Source organism: Oncorhynchus kisutch, linkage group LG19 (assembly GCF_002021735.2).
Source record: "Oncorhynchus kisutch isolate 150728-3 linkage group LG19, Okis_V2, whole genome shotgun sequence".
Classification (NCBI taxonomy): domain Eukaryota; kingdom Metazoa; phylum Chordata; class Actinopteri; order Salmoniformes; family Salmonidae; genus Oncorhynchus; species Oncorhynchus kisutch.
The window spans coordinates 42,094,609-42,113,257 of NC_034192.2; the positions used below are offsets into that span (position 1 = coordinate 42,094,609).

General features: G+C 42.4%; 1 long non-coding RNA gene across 1 annotated transcript; it reads left to right on the forward strand.

Moving 5' to 3' along the window:
- Positions 1-225: 225 nt before the first annotated feature.
- LOC116354962 (uncharacterized) lies at positions 226-18,420 on the forward strand. Its single transcript, XR_004204137.1, has 3 exons — positions 226-288; positions 17,104-17,200; positions 17,292-18,420. It is a non-coding gene; the product is annotated as an uncharacterized LOC116354962 (long non-coding RNA).
- The last annotated feature ends 229 nt before the right edge of the window (positions 18,421-18,649 follow it).

An 18,649-nucleotide genomic window follows, 5' to 3' on the forward strand; every position in this document is an offset into this window, starting at 1 on the left:
ACCAGTTGGCAACGCCCGTGGAATTGCTGTGACCTCTGCCAACTGTGGCCGACCATCAAGGTTTTGTAAACAAACATTGATATATTGATATATCTTACTGTCACGGCCCCTCTGCAGTGCAGGGGCGGTTCCTCCTGCAGGCAGAGGAGGGTCGTTAGTGATTGGAGTCACCTGGGCTCAGGGTATTTAAACGGCTTCACTAATCACTCTTGTCTCTCTCTCTCTCGGTTTGTCCCCTCATTTTTTCCACAGGCTATGAGCCGGCCTGTGACAAGTGGGGGCTCGTCCGTAAGTTAAAAGTTAAAGTTAATTGTAATTTTGTCTTACTTTAGTATTTTAGTTTACTTTAACATTTTGTCATAGTTGGTTAAGGTTTTTTCTAGATTGTCTTTGTCTTATTATTGATACGTTTGTTTATTTGTAATTTGGCTTATTTGATTATTGTTTTGTAGTTAACTTGGGTTAGTTTAGTTCAGATTGCCACATTTTTTGTTTGAGGGGATGTTTTGGTTGGGCCAATATTGTTGAAGAGAGCGTTGAGAGCCATGTGTTCTTTTGGTTTAGTTAGCTTGGTAGCTAAATTTGGTTAGCAATTCACTCTGGGTTTTTCTGGGTTTTGTTCAGGTGGGAGTCCTCTCATGTTCAGGCTTATCAGCGAGTGTTAATAGGAGGCTCGTGGTGTTTTTGTTTTAGGTGGCAGGGAACGTGGGTAGAGCATCCCTTTCCCTTTTCCCTTACATCGGCTCGGGAGCACCTCCGTGGTTATGGTGGAGGTCCGCCAGTTTCTGGTTGTCTTTTCCACTCCACTGGTTTTGTGTGTATAAAACCCCACCACATGTGACTGCACGAAGACCAGGGCCAGTTAGTTAGTAGTTTTTGGAGGATAGTGGGGTGTGGCTCCTGTCCTTGAACCCAGACTGACAGCAGGTGAGCTGTGTGTTTTGTTTGAAGCATTTGTAATAGTTGTATTGGTTGAGGAAAATGTCTTCCATTCTGAGTAGTTTTGTTCAAGCTCCTTCAGAGGTAGCCTTAGAGTTGTGTACTAAGGAGCAGTTAATTGAAATTGCTGAACATTATCAGATTGAGATTGTTGATAAAAAAAATTTAAGAGACTGTTAACTAGATTAAAGCAGGGTCTTAGAGAAATGCATGTTTTTTGGGGTCAGTCTGGTTGTGAGGGTGCAGGTTTTCAGTCTAGTCCTTCATTAATTAACTTTTGAGCAGCAGAGGGAGCTGTTGCAAATGCAGTTGGAGAGAGAGCGATTGCGAAATGCTAATAGACCAGAAGGACTACCACAGTTTGTTTCACAGAATCTTTGTGTGTTGCCTAAATTTAGGTCACCTTTTTTTGGAGCTTCTTTCCAAAGGCCTCAGCAGAAGTTTGGGTCTGGAGGACTTAAATCACCGGTTAATGCTAATACCTGTCGCTACTGTTTAGTTGAAGGACATTTGAAGAAATATTGTCCTCTGCTTAAATAAAAAAGTCAGGTCAAGTTAAACCTGCTGTGATGGCAAGTCCTGTTACAGTCCCTGACCACCAGGGTGAGCTTTTTCAGCCACTCGTTGAGTTTGATTCTCAGTCTTCCCTCTGTGATTTTTCAGCCTTTATTTCAGATGGTGTCGTGTCCCTGGTAGATGGCAACAAACGTTTCAATCAAGATCTTAAGAGACACTGGAGCTTTAGATTATTTTATTCTGGAATCTGTTTTGCCGTTCTCTAAAGAGTCTGATACTGGCAGTTGTGTAATGTGGTATGGGTTTAGTTTCATTCTCTTTCATTCTCTTGTCCTTTACGTGAAGTTACCCTAAAATGTGGTCTGGTAGAGGGTGATGTAGATGTTGGGGTTAGACCCCAGTTGCCAGTAGAGGGAGTCCACATGATTTTGGGGAATGACTTGGCAGGTATTAAGGTGTGGGCAGATGACAAACTAAACATCTGTAAGAAGCAACCTTCAGTGTCACCTGCAAGGGAATCTCCGGATCAAAACTGTATGTCTCCTGAGGTATTTCCAGTTTGTGCGGTTAACCGCGTGGGCTCTCGTAAGGAGATTGCGAGTAAGCCAGAAAGTCTTGAGTTGCCAGTCAAACTCCAGACAGAACAGTTGACTAGTTCTAGAGATTCATTGATGGCTGAGCAAAAGGCCAATACTACCTTGGCTGATCTGTTTGATAAAGTTGTTCCTGATTCAGTGGTGAGAAATAGAAATAGTGTTATTTTCTTCTTGCTGGGCTGTTGGTCAGGAAATGGGTTCCACACTATATGATCAGGGTCTAGGAAAACCAGTCTTTCAAATACTTGTACCTACTATTTTGCGAAATAAAGTGTTGCAAACATCAAATGGTGATGTGGCAGGTCATATGGGTGATCGTAAAACTCATGATCGCATACTCGGTTATTTTTTCTGGCCACGTTTAAAGCAGGATGTAGCTCAGTTTATTTAAACTTGTGATACGTGTCAGCGCACAAGCAATCCAAACCAGGTTGTAAAGTCAGCACCTTTGTATCCAATACCAGCCGTAGGGCAACCTTTTGAGCATCTTAGTATCGATTGTGTTGGGCCTTTACCAAGGTCCAAGTCAGGTCATAGCTACTTATTACCTGTTATGTGTCAAGCAACCAGATATCCGGCAGCTTTTTCCTTGCATACCATAACTTCAAAATCAGTAGTTAAAGCGTTAACTCAATTTATTTCAATATTTGGGATTCCAAAAATCATCCAGTCAGATCTGGGGTCTAACTTTACCTCCCATTTATTTGCTCAGGTTCTCAAACAGCTTAAGGTTAAACACAACAAGTCTACTGCGTTCCATGCCCAGAGCCAGGGAGCTTTGGAACGTTTTCATCAAACTTTAAAATCCTTGCTTCGTGCATACTGTACAGAACTGTCTGCAGATTGTGAGGAGGGGTTACCTTGGCTGTTACTAGCTGCTCGTGAAGTAGTGCAGGAAAGCAGTGTTTAGCCCAAATGACTTAATGTTTGGTCATAAGGTGCGTGGGCCTTTAGCAGTGTTGCAGGATCGTTGTTTGTCTGAGGAACCACCTCGGAACCTTATTGACTATGTAAATGGTTTTATGTTGAAGTTCTATAGGGCTGGTGAACTAGCGAAAGAAACTAAAATGTTCTCAACGGAAAATGAAACTGAAATATGACGGACAGGCTGAGCTGCGTGAGTGTAGTCCCGGTGATCGTGTACTTGCTCTTCTGCCTCTTGTAAGTTCACCTTTTCAGACAAAATACTGTGGTCCTTTCACTGTGTTGCGTAAAGTGTCAGATTTTAACTATCTTATTGAAACCCCTAGTCATAGGAAGTCCTCTAAATTATGCCATGTGAACCTGTTAAAATGTTATCACCCCTGTGATCTAAGCAAAGTTGAAGGCACTCCAGCGGTGAGGTCAGCGTTGACTGCTGCTCCAGTCACTGCATCTTGTGGTTTTAATTTGGTGGAGGGGGGAGAACAGGAGGACGTTAGGGTTTCGGATGAGGTCTTACAAGGTCGGTTGAAAAACTCCCAGACTTTGCAAAACCTTGGTTTTGGTAGATCATTTAGACTCTTAGAAAAGTGATGAATTGGTAGCTCTTATTAGAAACTACCCTGTTTTGTTTTCTGACACGCTATCGCAAACTCACTTAATTGAGCATGATATAGACATCGGAGATGGTAAACCTATCAAACAGAGATTTTATCGTGTATCTGAGAAGAGACGAGACTGCAATTGGAAACAGAGGTGCAGTATATGTTGGACAATGGTATTTCGGAGCCATGTTGTTCAAATTGGGCTTCACCCTGTCTTTGGGTCAACAAGTCTGATTCCACTTTCAGACATTGCACCGATTATAGAAAAGTTAACAATGTTACTAAAGCAGACCTTTACCCTCTTCCTTGGAGAGTGCAAGCCCTGTTCGAAAGACTGGTGGGGGCCAGGTTGACTATTAATTTGGCAAAATGTGAGTTTGCCGAAGCTACAGTCACATACCTAGGCAAGGTTGTTGGTCAGGGTTTTGTCTGTCCCGTGGAAGCCAAGGTCCAGGCTGTGAAGCAGTTCCCACAGCCCTCCACAAAGAAATAACTGATGTGCTTCCTGGGAATGGCGGGGTACTACCGTGCTTTCTGTAAAAACTTTTCGGTAGTAGTGTCCCCACTGACCAATCTGTTGAAGGCTGAATTTATCTGATCCACCCAGTGTCAAGAGGCATTTGATGCAGTTATTAAGGCTCTTTTGTGTTTGGCACCTGTGTTGGCAGCACCAAATTTTGGGAAACCTTTCAAATTGCAGGTAGACGCCAGTCAAATCGGTGCTGGGGCTGTGCTTCTCCAGGAGAATGATAACAATGTTGAGTGTCCAGTCAGTTTCTTCTCCTGTAAATTTAATAAGTATCAGCATAACTATTCTGTAATTGAAAAGCATGCTTTAGGTCTCATTTGGGCTTTACAGCACTTCGAAGTCTATGTTGGTTCTGGTTTGACCCCTTTAACTGTGTTCACTGACCACAACACTTATTTTTCTGAGGTCCCTGCAAAATCCCAACCATCGCCTGATTAGGTTGGGCTTTGTTCTTGCAACCATTCAACCTTGACATTAAACACATTAGTGGTAAGGATAATATCATTGCTGATGCTCTGTCCCATGCTCCTTTTACCTAGTTTGTATATTCTCTCTGCGGACCATTATGGGCTGTCTGCGCCTCTTTCCTCTTAAATTGCTCCCCAGGTACCAGGGCTGCCGAGTTTAAGGGGCGGACAGTCAGTTGGGGGACACGGGGACACTACTAGGAGCCGGGACTGGTATCCTTTTTTTTGGGAGGGGGGGAATTTAATTGTTTTGAATATGTTGGGCTGAAATTTGGGTTGAGGGTGGGACCCTCATTTTAAGGAGGGGGGTGTCACGCCCCCTCTGCAGTGCAGGGGCGGTTCCTCCTTGCAGGCAGAGGGTCGTTAGTGATGGGAGTCGCCTGGGCTCAGGGTATTTAAACGGCTTCACTAATCACTCTTGTCTCTCTCGCTCTCTCGCTCTATCTCTCTCTGCTCCTCCAGGTATGATCCTGTTTTGTTTGTTCCTTTGTAGTTTTCCATAGTTTGCACTCAGTCATTCACACACACAGATTCAAGAATCCCTGCACTTTACATACACCTTACATTATGATACTTTCACACCTCATTCCTTTTTCTTTGTTTAAAGTTAATAGATTGGTTTATAATAAAACCTTTTTTATTGGCCTATACCTGTTCGCGTCCCCTCATTTTTGCCACAGGCTATGAGCTGGCCTTATTCTAAAACTGTGATTGCAATGACATTTTTTGTATAAATACTTATATATACAGTGGGGCAAAAGTATTTAGTCAGCCACCAATTGTGCAAGTTCTCCCACTTAAAAAGATGAGGGAGGCCTGTAATTTTCATCATAGGTACACTTCAACTATGACAGACAAAATTAGAAAAAAGAAATCCAGAAAATCACGTAGTTTTTTTTATTAATTTATTTGCAAATTATGGTGGAAAATAAGTATTTGGTCAATAACAAAAGTTTATCTCAATACTTTGTTATATACCCTTTGTTGGCAATGACAGAGGTCAAACGTTTTCTGTAAGTCTTCACAAGGTTTTCACACACTGTTGCTGGCATTTTTGCCCATTCCTCCATGCAGATCTCCTCTAGAGCAGGGATGTTTTGGGGCTGTTGCTGGGCAACATGGACTTTCAACTCCCTCCAAAGATTTTCTATGGGGTTGAGATCTGGAGACAGGCTAGGCCACTCCAGGACCTTGAAATGCTTCTTACGAAGCCACTCCTTCGTTGCCCGGGCGGTGTGTTTGGGATCATTGTCATGCTGAAAGACCCAGCCACATTTCATCTTCAATGCTCTTGCTGATAGGAGGTTTTCCACTCAATCTCACGATACATGGCCCCATTCTTTCCTTTACACAGATCAGTCGTCATGGGCCCTTTGCATAAAAACAGCCCCAAAGCATGATGTTTCCACCCCCATGCTTCACAGTAGGTATGGTGTTCTTTGGATGCAACTCAGCATTCTTTGTCCAAACACGACGAGTTGCGTTTTTACCAAAAAGTTCTATTTTGGTTTCATCTGACCATATGACATTCTCCCAATCTTCTGGATCATCCAAATGCTCTCTAGCAACCATCAGACGGCCCTGGACATGTACTGGCTTAAGCAGGGGGATACGTCTGGCACTGCAGAATTTGAGTCCCTAGCGGCGTAGTGTGTTACTGATGGTAGGCTTTGTTACTTTGGTCCCAGCTCTCTGCAGGTCATTCACTAGGTCCCCCTGTGTGGTTCTGGGATTTTTGCTCACCGTTCCTGTGATCATTTTGACCCCACGGGGTGAGATCTTGCGTGGAGCCCCAGATCGAGGGAGATTATCAGTGGTCTTATAGGTCTTCCATTTCCTAATAATTGCTCCCACAGCTGATTTCTTCAAACCAAGCTGCTTACCTATTGCAGATTCAGTCTTCCCGGGCCTGGTGCAGGTCTACAATTTTGTTTCTGGTGTCCTTTGACAGCTCTTTGGTCTTGGCCATAGTGGAGTTTGGAGTGTGACTGTTTGAGGTTGTGGACAGGTGTCTTTTATACTGATAACAAGTTCAAACAGGTGCCATTAATACAGGTAACTAGTGGAGGACCGAGGAGCCTCTGGAAGTTACAGGTCTGTGAGAGGCAGAAATCTTGTTTGTAGGTGACCAAATACTTATTTTCCACCATAATTTGCAAATAAATTCACAAATCATACAATGTGATTTTCGGGATTTTTTTTCTTATTTTGTCTGTCATAGTTGAAGTGTACCTATGATGAAAATTACAGGCCTCATCTTTTTAAGTGGGAGAACTTGCACAATTGATGGCTGACTAAATACTTTTTTGCCCCACAGTATTATAACATTGAAAACCTGCATTTGTCATAAAAGACCCACACAATCTGAGTTTGTATTGAAATAAACAACACAATAGAATGCAACAGTTACAGTGAAGAACACACATACTTTGTGGGAACAAATGGTTATGAGTCTCCACATTCATTGGTCCTTATGCTCATAAAGTGTCATGAAAGCACTATAAAAGTCACACCAAAACACTGCTACTGCAGTAGCTTCCCAGCATCTGTTGACTAACAGTTTGTCATTCCCACAGCTTCCCTAACTCTTTGTCAAAGTTACTGGGCATGGTGGGGTGGCCATTTTGGATCCTTCTTACTGTCTCTCAGTGGCCTTGTGGAGGAGACTGGGGCACTGGAGGTTGCGGTGGCTGGCGATGCACTCCTCAGATGGTTCTCAACCCCCCTCGCATGCTCATACGGCCCTGCATTCACTTTGTTCTCCCTAGGGTTTGGCATACACTTGTTACAGTGGTTGTTGCTTCTTTCCGGCAATTACAACATGTAGCAGCTGGAAGTACCTATTTTTTTGGTTTGCCTCTGTTTCCCCAAGGAAGCATTTAGCCACGAGTTTAACCAAAGCTTCCTCATTCAGGCATATTCTTACAGTTGGATAGTTTGTGTCTATACATTTTAAATACACAATACAATGTTGATATATTACTATGTATTTATTTTGATTATATGATAAATATTTCATGACATTCCCAAGCCATATGCCGTTTTGCAAAACTCCAATAAATAATTACTGTGGTAAAGTAGAATGGGTTTGGCATGCCAAAGTGATGTGATAATTGTTACGTTCACTTAAAAGATTGACCGTGTCCTTGATTGTAGAACTGAAATGTATATATTGAAAGACTTGGGAAGAGGAAAACATCCCAGTAGTGCTCTGCCATAGCATCGCACATCTCCCACACTCATATCAATACTGATTGCAGCTTTGTTTAATTAGACTTAATTAAGAGGATTATCAAATGTATGACCTCAAGGGAGTATAACACTCCTGGGAAATCTTGTGTCCTTCTTTAGCTATTTGTAATGCTCTCCTAGATATCTAAGGGAAATATGAAGGCAGAACTAAAATCAAATATTCTGTTGCTAATTGTTATAACTAATCCCTCTAGATTTATTGTAAAATATGATCCAAAGGTATACTTTATTTCATATCCACTGGGTATATATTCTTACGTAACATACCAGTAGTATAGTTCTTCAATTAATTAAATCAGTTAATTTCTGTGACATATACAGTAGCTGTCACAACTTTATTTATTCCAGTCAGTCTGGTCACTATGGAAGCTCATTCCTGCCACCCAAAACATGCATCTGTTATAAGATGCAAGTCATAATTATGAGATAGCAAGTTGTTATTATAGGATAGTTAATCATTATTATAAGATAGTAAGTCAATATTGTGCGATAGTAAGTCATTATACGATAATAAGTCATTATTCGAAGATAGTACATTGTTATTGTAAAATAGTAAGTTGTTATTGTACAATAGTAAGTAATTATTATGAGATAGTAAATCATTATGGGGCGGCAGGTAGCCTAGTTGTTAGAGTGTTGGGCCAGTAACCGAAAGGTTGCTAGATCGAATCCATAAGCTGACGAGGTAAAAATCTGTCATTCTGCCCTGGAACAAGGCAGTTAAACCACTCTTCCTAGGCCGTCATTGTAAATAAGAATTTGTTCTTAACTGACTTGCTTAATTAAATAAAAGTTAAATAAAAAATACAATTATTTGGCCTCCTGGATGGATAATACGTTATTGTAAGATACTATCTAATAATAACGACGTACTATCTTCCAGTAACGATTTCATATCTCATAATAATGACTATCTGTCAATAAGGACTTACTATCTCATAATGATTACTATCTCAGAATAATGAAAAAGTGAATAAGTATGTTACAGCAATGACTTACTATCTCAAAATAACGACTTACTATCTTACAGTACTGACTTACTGTTTCATAATAATGACTTACTATCTCATAATAATGAAGTATTAAGTCATTATTATGAAATAGTAAGTCAGTATTGTAGGATAATAAGTCAGTAATCTAATATAGTAAGTCGTTATTGTATGACAGTAAGTATTTATTATACAATAGTCACTATTGTGAGATAGTAAGTCATTATTTTGTGATAGCAACTCATTATTATATGATAGTGAGGCATGATTTTGAGATGGTAAGTAATTATTATAAGATAGTAAGCCATTATTATGAGATAGAAAGTTGTTCTTATGACACATTCAGTCATTACTAGGAGAGAGTACATCATTATTGTAGGTCAATACTATGAGATATAAAGTCATTAGTGTGAGATAGTTAACCATTATTGTAAGATAGTAAGCTGTTATTTTCAGATAGTAATTTGTTATTTAAAATAGTTCATTATGTCATTATTATTAGATAGTAAGTTGTTATAGTCATTGTTATAAAATAATGAGTTATTATGATGAGATACATGCACAATTGTCCCAGCGTCATCTGGGTTAGAGGACGTTTTGGCCGGGGTAGGCCGTCAGTGTAAAATAAGAATTTATTTTATTTTTATTTATTTCACCTTTGTTTAACCAGGTTGGCAAGTTGAGAACAAGTTCTCATTTACAATTGTGACCTGGCCAAGATAAAGCAAAGCAGTTCGACACATACAACAACACAGAGTTACACATGGAGTAAAACAAACATACAGTCAATAATACAGTAGAAAAAGAAGTATATGTACAATGTGAGCAAATGAGGTGAGATAAGGGAGGTAAAGGCAAAAAAAAGGCCATGGTGGCGAAGTAAATACAATATAGCAGGTAAAACACTGGAATGGTAGATTTGCAGTGGAAGAATGTGAAAGGTAGAGATAGAAATAATGGGGTGCAAAGGAGCTAAATAAATACAGTCGGAGGATAGGTAGTTGTTTGGGCTAAATTATAGATGGGCTATGTACAGGTGCAGTAATCTGTGAGCTGTTGGACAGGTGGGCAGGTTCAGGCAGTGATTTTATTTATTTATTTATTTATTTATTTTACCTTTATTTAACCAGGTAGGCAAGTTGAGAACAAGTTCTCATTTACAATTGCGACCTGGCCAAGATAAAGCAAAGCAGTTCGACAGATAAAACGACACAGAGTTACACATGGAGTAAAAACAAACATACAGTCAATAATGCAGTATAAACAAGTCTATATACAATGTGAGCAAATGAGGTGAGAAGGGAGGTAAAGGCAAAAAAGGCCATGATGGCAAAGTAAATACAATATAGCAAGTAAAATACTGGAATGGTAGTTTTGCAATGGAAGAATGTGCAAAGTAGAAATAAAAAATAATGGGGTGCAAAGGAGCAAAATAAATAAATTAAAATTAAATACAGTTGGGAAAGAGGTAGTTGTTTGGGCTAAATTATAGGTGGGCTATGTACAGGTGCAGTAATCTGTGAGCTGCTCTGACAGTTGGTGCTTAAAGCTAGTGAGGGAGATAAGTGTTTCCAGTTTCAGAGATTTTTGTAGTTCGTTCCAGTCATTGGCAGCAGAGAACTGGAAGGAGAGGCGGCCAAAGAAAGAATTGGTTTTGGGGGTGACTAGAGAGATATACCTGCTGGAGCGTGTGCTACAGGTGGGAGATGCTATGGTGACCAGCGAGCTGAGATAAGGGGGGACTTTACCTAGCAGGGTCTTGTAGATGACATGGAGCCAGTGGGTTTGGCGACGAGTATGAAGCGAGGGCCAGCCAACGAGAGCGTACAGGTCGCAATGGTGGGTAGTATATGGGGCTTTGGTGATAAAACGGATTGCACTGTGATAGACTGCATCCAATTTGTTGAGTAGGGTATTGGAGGCTATTTTGTAAATGACATCGCCAAAGTCGAGGATTGGTAGGATGGTCAGTTTTACAAGGGTATGTTTGGCAGCATGAGTGAAGGATGCTTTGTTGCGAAATAGGAAGCCAATTCTAGATTTAACTTTGGATTGGAGATGTTTGATATGGGTCTGGAAGGAGAGTTTACAGTCTAACCAGACACCTAAGTATTTGTAGTTGTCCACGTATTCTAAGTCCGAGCCGTCCAGAGTAGTGATGTTGGACAGGCGGGTAGGTGCAGGTAACGATCGGTTGAAGAGCATGCATTTAGTTTTACTTGTATTTAAGAGCAATTGGAGGCCACGGAAGGAGAGTTGTATGGCATTGAAGCTTGCCTGGAGGGTTGTTAACACAGTGTCCAAAGAAGGGCCGGAAGTATACAGAATGGTGTCGTCTGCGTAGAGGTGGATCAGGGACTCACCAGCAGCAAGAGCGACCTCATTGATGTATACAGAGAAGAGAGTCGGTCCAAGAATTGAACCCTGTGGCACCCCCATAGAGACTGCCAGAGGTCCGGACAGCAGACCCTCCGATTTGACACACTGAACTCTATCAGAGAAGTAGTTGGTGAACCAGGCGAGGCAATCATTTGAGAAACCAAGGCTGTCGAGTCTGCCGATGAGGATATGGTGATTGACAGAGTCGAAAGCCTTGGCCAGATCAATGAATACGGCTGCACAGTAATGTTTCTTATCGATGGCGGTTAAGATATCGTTTAGGACCTTGAGCGTGGCTGAGGTGCACCCATGACCAGCTCTGAAACCGGATTGCATAGCAGAGAAGGTATGGTGAGATTCGAAATGGTCGGTAATCTGTTTGTTGACTTGGCTTTCGAAGACCTTAGAAAGGCACGGTAGGATAGATATAGGTCTGTAGCAGTTTGGGTCAAGAGTGTCCCCCCCTTTGAAGAGGGGGATGACCGCAGCTGCTTTCCAATCTTTGGGAATCTCAGACGACACGAAAGAGGTTGAACAGGCTAGTAATAGGGGTGGCAACAATTTCGGCAGATAATTTTAGAAAGAAAGGGTCCAGATTGTCTAGCCCGGCTGATTTGTAGGGGTCCAGATTTTGCAGCTCTTTCAGAACATCAGCTGAATGGATTTGGGAGAAGGAGAAATGGGGAAGGCTTGGGCGAGTTGCTGTTGGGGGTGCAGTGCTGTTGTCCGGGGTAGGAGTAGCCAGGTGGAAAGCATGGCCAGCCGTAGAAAAATGCTTATTGAAATTCTCAATTATGGTGGATTTATCAGTGGTGACAGTGTTTCCAATCTTCAGTGCAGTGGGCAGCTGGGAGGAGGTGTTCTTATTCTCCATGGACTTTACAGTGTCCCAGAACTTTTTTGAGTTAGTGTTGCAGGAAGCAAATTTCTGCTTGAAAAAGCTAGCCTTGGCTTTTCTAACTGCCTGTGTATAATGATTTCTAGCTTCCCTGAACAGCTGCATATCACGGGGGCTGTTCGATGCTAATGCAGAACGCCATAGGATGTTTTTGTGTTGGTTAAGGGTTGTCAGGTCTGGGGAGAACCAAGGGCTATATCTGTTCCTGGTTCTAAATTTCTTAAATGGGGCATGTTTATTTAAGATGGTTAGGAAGGCATTTAAAAAAAATATCCAGGCATCCTCTACTGACGGGATGAGATCAATATCCTTCCAGGATACCCCGGCCAGGTCGATTAGAAAGGCCTGCTCGCAGAAGTGTTTCAGGGAGCGTTTTACAGTGATGAGTGGAGGTCGTTTGACCGCTGACCCATTACGGATGCAGGCAATGAGGCAGTGATCGCTGAGATCTTGGTTGAAGACAGCAGAGGTGTATTTAGAGGGGAAGTTGGTTAGGATGATATCTATGAGGGTGCCCGTGTTTAAGGTTTTGGGGAGGTACCTGGTAGGTTCATTGATTATTTGTGTGAGATTGAGGGCATCAAGTTTAGATTGTAGGATGGCTGGGGTGTTAAGCATGTTCCAGTTTAGGTCACCTAGCAGCACGAACTCTGAAGATAGATGGGGGGCAATCAGTTCACATAAGGTGTCCAGAGCACAGCTGGGGGCAGAGGGTGGTCTATAGCAGGCGGCAACGGTGAGAGACTTGTTTTTAGAGAGGTGGATTTTTAAAAGTAGAAGTTCAAATTGTTTGGGTACAGACCTGGATAGTAGGACAGAACTCTGCAGGCTATCTTTGCAGTAGATTGCAACACCGCCCCCTTTGGCAGTTCTATCTTGTCTGAAAATGTTGTAGTTTGGAATTAAAATGTCTGAGTTTTTGGTGGTCTTCCTAAGCCAGGATTCAGACACAGCTAGAACATCCGGGTTGGCAGAGTGTGCTAAAGCAGTGAATAGAACAAACTTAGGGAGGAGGCTTCTAATGTTAACATGCATGAAACCAAGGCTATTACGGTTACAGAAGTCGTCAAAAGAGAGCGCCTGGGGAATAGGAGTGGAGCTAGGCACTGCAGGGCCTGGATTCACCTCTACATCGCCAGAGGAACATAGGAGGAGTAGAATAAGGGTACGGCTAAAAGCTATGAGAATTGGTCGTCTAGAACGTCTGGAACATAGAGTAAAAGGAGGTTTCTGGGGGCGATAAAATAGCATCAAGGTATAATGTACAGACAAATGTATGGTAGGATGTGAATACAGTGGAGGTAAACCTAGGTATTGAGTGATGAAGAGAGAGATATTGTCTCTAGAAACATCGTTGAAACCAGGAGATGTCATTGCATGTGTGGGTGGTGGAACTAATAGGTTGGATAAGGTATAGTGAGCAGGACTAGAGGCTCTACAGTGAAATAAGCCAATAAACACTAACCAGAACAGAAATGGACAAGACATATTGACATTAAGGAGAGGCATGCTTAGTCGAGTGATCAAAAGGGTCCGGTGAGTGGAGAGGTTGGTTGGTGATTTAGACAGCTAGCCAGGGCATCGGTAGCAAGCTAGCATAGGATGGAGGTCTGTTAGCCACCTCCTGCGCTCCGTCAGTAGATTAGTGGGGTTCCGTGTGGTAGAGGGGATCAATCCAAATCACACAACAACAACAAAAATAAAAACAATAGATATAGTTATAGAGGCCCAAGAAGAAAACATAATAATAAAAAATAATAAAAAATTTAATTAAATTAAAAAAAAAATTGTCCGATTGTCTATTCAGATAGCAGCCGGTAAAACAGCTAACGGTTAGCAGGCCGCAGATGGGCGTTCAGGTAACGTCGCGACGGAGGAGCCAGCCGAATAACTCCTTCGGGTAGATAACGTCGGCAGTCCAGTTGTGAAGGCCCGGTGGGGCTCCGCGAAGGCAGCAAAACGGGTCCGGATAGGCGACTGCAGCCCAGGTGTGATTGATGGAACTCAGGAGTGATTGACGGAGCTTGCTAGCTCCGGAACAATTAATGTTTGCTCCGGAATCGACGAAGGCCGATAGTCACACGGATAGCAGCTAGCTAGCTGTGAGATCCGGGCATGAATGTCCAGAGAGCAGTCGAAATCCAGGGACATGGAGAGAAAAATTGGTCCGGTATGCTCCGCTCCGAGCCGCGCTGCGCCGTACAGAACTGGCGATAGACTTTCGAGCCAAAGGATAGCCGATGACCACAAACCGTGGTTAGCTGAACACCAACGACTTGCCAGTAAAGGAGCCAACTAGCTTCTGAACTAGCTTCTGGATTAGCTTCTGGCTAGTTTCAGGCCAGCCTCCTGGAGTTTCTGGCTAGCTTCTTGGAGGATTACAGATCTGAGGTAAATAATACTTTTTTATAAATATACATTGGTGAGGCGGGTTGCAGGAGAGTGTTTTGAAGATGAGTTGATGGAAAATAAAAATAAAATGTATGTGAAAAAGTTGTAAATATATATATATATATATATACAGGACACGACAAGACGAGGACAAAAGACGTCTGAACTGCTATGCCACCTTGGAGACTGATTGTTTGAGGAGCATGTTTTATTTGTATTTAAGAGCAATCGGAGGCCACGGAAGGAGAGTTGTAAGGCATTGAAGCTCTTCTGGAGGGTTGTTAACACAGTGTCCAAAGAAGGGACAGAAGTATACAGAATGGTGTTGTCTGCGTAGAGGTGGATCAGAGACTCACCAGCAGCAAGAGCGACATCATTGATGTATAGAGAAGCGAGTCGGTCCAATATTTGAACCCTGTGGCAACCCCATAGAGACTGCCAGAGGCCCGGACAACAGGCCCTCCGATTTGACACACTGAACTCTATCAGAGAAGTAGTTGGTAACCAGGCGAGGCAATCATTTGAGAAACCAAGGCTATCGAGTCTGCCGATGAGGATGTGGTGATTGACAGAGTCGAAGGCCTTGGCCATGTCAATGAATATGGCTGCACAGTATTGTTTCTTATCAATAGCGGTTAAGATATCGTTTAGGACCTTGAGCGTGGCTGAGTGGGGCTCCGCTTCGGCAATAAAATGGGTCCGGATAAGTGATTGTAGCCCAGGAGTGGCTGATGGAACTCTTCAGCTGGCTAGTTCCGGAATAATTTATGTTTGCTCCGGGATCGACGTAAGCCAATAGTCACAGGGAATAGCAGCTAGCCAGCTGCGAGATCCAGGTGTAAATGTCCAGAGCTTGCGGTTGAAATCCGGCGATATGGAGAGAAAAATAGGTCCGGTATGTTTTGGTCTGAGTCACGTTGTACAAAACTGGCAATAGTGAGATAGAATTTCATTAAAATAAGATTACAAGTCATTACTGTGAGATAGTTAGTTGTTATTATGAGATAGTAAGTCATTATTACCAATTTCCTATTAGGTTTTTGGACATAAAGATGAAGTTTATCGAACAAAACACACAATTATTGTCTAACAAGGAGTCCTAGGACTGCCATCCTGTCACGTTTCTTCAAAATCGAACCCAGAAGCAGACCAGGACAAGGAGAGTAGGAAGAAGGTGAGTATTTATTTACAAGTGAATGTGAGTGGGTAGATACATCCAGGTGGCGTAGCGGGCAGCGGCGGTGAGTTGATGGGAGTAAATAGGTGGATCCAATGGTGAAGCGGAATCCTCCGATGACCAGGCGGGAATGGGGTAAATGATCCGGGTGGGTAACTGAAGACAGAACAAACGGAGGTAAGTTGAAGGCAAGCAAGACGTACAAAACAACAAAACAAATTCTATCCAACTTGAGGCTGATACTTTGGCACAACATACTGTTCATGGCTAACGATCCGGCAGGGAATGGATGTCAGGTCAGAGCTTTTGAAGGGGAGAGGTGATGATCAGGACAGGTGTGCAGATTACTGATGGGATACAGGTGCGGGTGAACATCGATCTCCCAACAACCTAATCTGCCCGGCAACCAGACAGGGTGCGTTCCAGGACACCGGAAACACACTCCAGGACAGAAACACAGGCAAACACAGACTCAGGAAGCGGGGTTCGTGACACATCCAGTCAAGATCATCTTTGGCTAGTGGTTAATATTTAACGCTATTTCTGAGTTTTGTGACACCTCTCCTTCTTTGGAAAAAGGCTGTATGTTTTTCTGTGACATGGCGCGGACCAAACCTAATCGCAAGGTGTGTTTTCGCCGTAAAGCCTTTTTGAAATCAGACACTGTGCCTGGATTAACGAGAAGGTTATCTTGATAATGGTGTATAATACTTGTATGTTTTTAATTTTGCGCCCTGCAATTTCGCTGGTTGTTTGTTAGGTGGGACGCCTAGCCCCACATATCCCAGAGAAGTCAAGCCATTTTGCCACAACTTTGGAAGTATGCTTGGGGTCATTGTTCATTTGGAAGACTCATTTGCAACCAAGCGTCAACTTCCTGACTGATGTCTTGAGATGTTGCTTCTGTCACGTTCTGACCTTTTATTTCTGTTGTTTTGTCATTATTTAGTATGGTCAGGGCGTGAGTTGGGGTGGGCAGTCTGTTTGTTTTTCTATGTTTTGGGGATTTCTATGTTTCGGCCTAGTATGGTTCTCAATCAGAGGCAGGTGTCATTAGTTGTCTCTGATTGAGAATCATACTTAGGTAGCCTGGGTTGCACTGTTTGTTTGTGGGTGGTTGTCTATGTTGATTGCTTGTTTCAGCACAGTTCTCATTAGCTTCACGGTTGTTATTTCGTTTATTGTTTTTGTATAGTGTTTCAGTGTTCAGTGTTTTCTTTATTAAAATTCATGATGAGCACATACCACGCCGCATTTTGGTCCTCTGATCCTTTTCGCCTCTCCTCTTCAGATGAAGAGGAGGACGACCGTGACAGGGGGGGGGGAATGATTTTTTAACTAATATGTCAAATGCACATATTCTTCTAAGTTAAAATGTATCTATTTCGTATAAATATATGTTAATATTATCTAACGTCTGTAGGGTATCCATCCTTTTACGCAGTTGCTCAGAGGGATAAATGATTTGGAACAGCCTTCGTTAGCGGGGGATTTAGAGGAGCAAAACGCATGCAGCCAGTCCCCGTCACACTACGGTAGACGTAAGTCCAATAATCACATACACAATAAGATTTATACATTACAAAACAAAAAGTGTGCACCTGATATTAAAAGCTAGTTTTGTGTTTACAGCTGACACCAAGAAGGATAACGGCCTCCTTATGGACCCTGAACGACGTCGGAGGTGCAGATGACACAGATGCTATTCTCCCGTTCTGTGCGAACGCTTTTTCAAACACACCGAGAACAAATTATCCAAATGGCTGAGCCAACAGACATAATTGAGACAGTTGAAACCCTCTTATCACAGATACTGCCCGAACTCCAAGCTATAATTAACCATATGAACGAGGCGGGGGTAACAGACATAATACCGATAGATGAAAGCATATCATCACAGGTTCCATCCGAACTCCTAGAAATTATTAATCGTATTAACGAGTCAGGGACGACCAATGAACCTGTTATCACAGATTCCCGAAGCCCTCATATCTGTAATTAATCAGATGAATGAGAGCCTAAGATCTTCTGCACCGCACACCCCACAAAACCAGCCATTAACGCCCAGGTCAGAAGAGTCTGAAACGCAATAGAATGTTTTTGAGGAATTGGAAAATTGTCTAATAAATCAGGAGGGAGATGGTATTAATAGAAGTGTACGGGTTGTGTACCGAAATAATTTCAACAATACAGAGATTCGACAGTTTTTCAATTTCACATGAGTGAATCAGAATCTTGACTATGCTGTGTTTTATGTAATGATATTTGATACTCTGAACGCAGTGTTAAACAGGGCAAGAGATTATGGCGAACCTCGTGATGTCTTATAGTTGGACATTTGTCGAGATAGCCTGCATAACACGTTATCTCTTATTTTACCCAATGGCGAAGTAGATCTTGAACAATGTATCGCCCTGCTAGAACGACTCGTTCAGTCAAATGTATCCGTCATAGCCGAAAGGACCCTCGAGCTTGTAGTGCAAATCATATGTCAACCCCAGGGTGGTGGGGGTCAGAGAAGGAAGCTAGATAGCCTAATGCAATCAGAAATCATAAGCAATAAATGGGCCTACCTCATAAACGTTCACAATCCTGGTAATAAGCTATGCTTTGCAATAGGCTAACCACTTATTCACTTTAGCAGCGCTTAAGCGGCTACCTGTTTCTTCGGCTATAGCTCTCTGTAAACGCTCTTTACCCCCATAAGACCCGGGGTTAGAGGGGTTATAATGTTTTTCAACATCTGCTCCGCCATCCTTCTTGCCTCTCTGAGGTACAATAACATTAATGAGCCACTTTCAAATAACGACAACATTTCATTTACATTTTGATTATTTTTTTTGCAAACATCAAGATTTACGCATACAGACAATTCAGGATTCGTTGCAGGTTACTTGTCCCCATTTTCTCAATGATCCCAGCATGCAACACCCTGTATACTGTATTTGGTTTAGATTTACAGGCTTGTGTCGCTGAATTTTTAAAACACA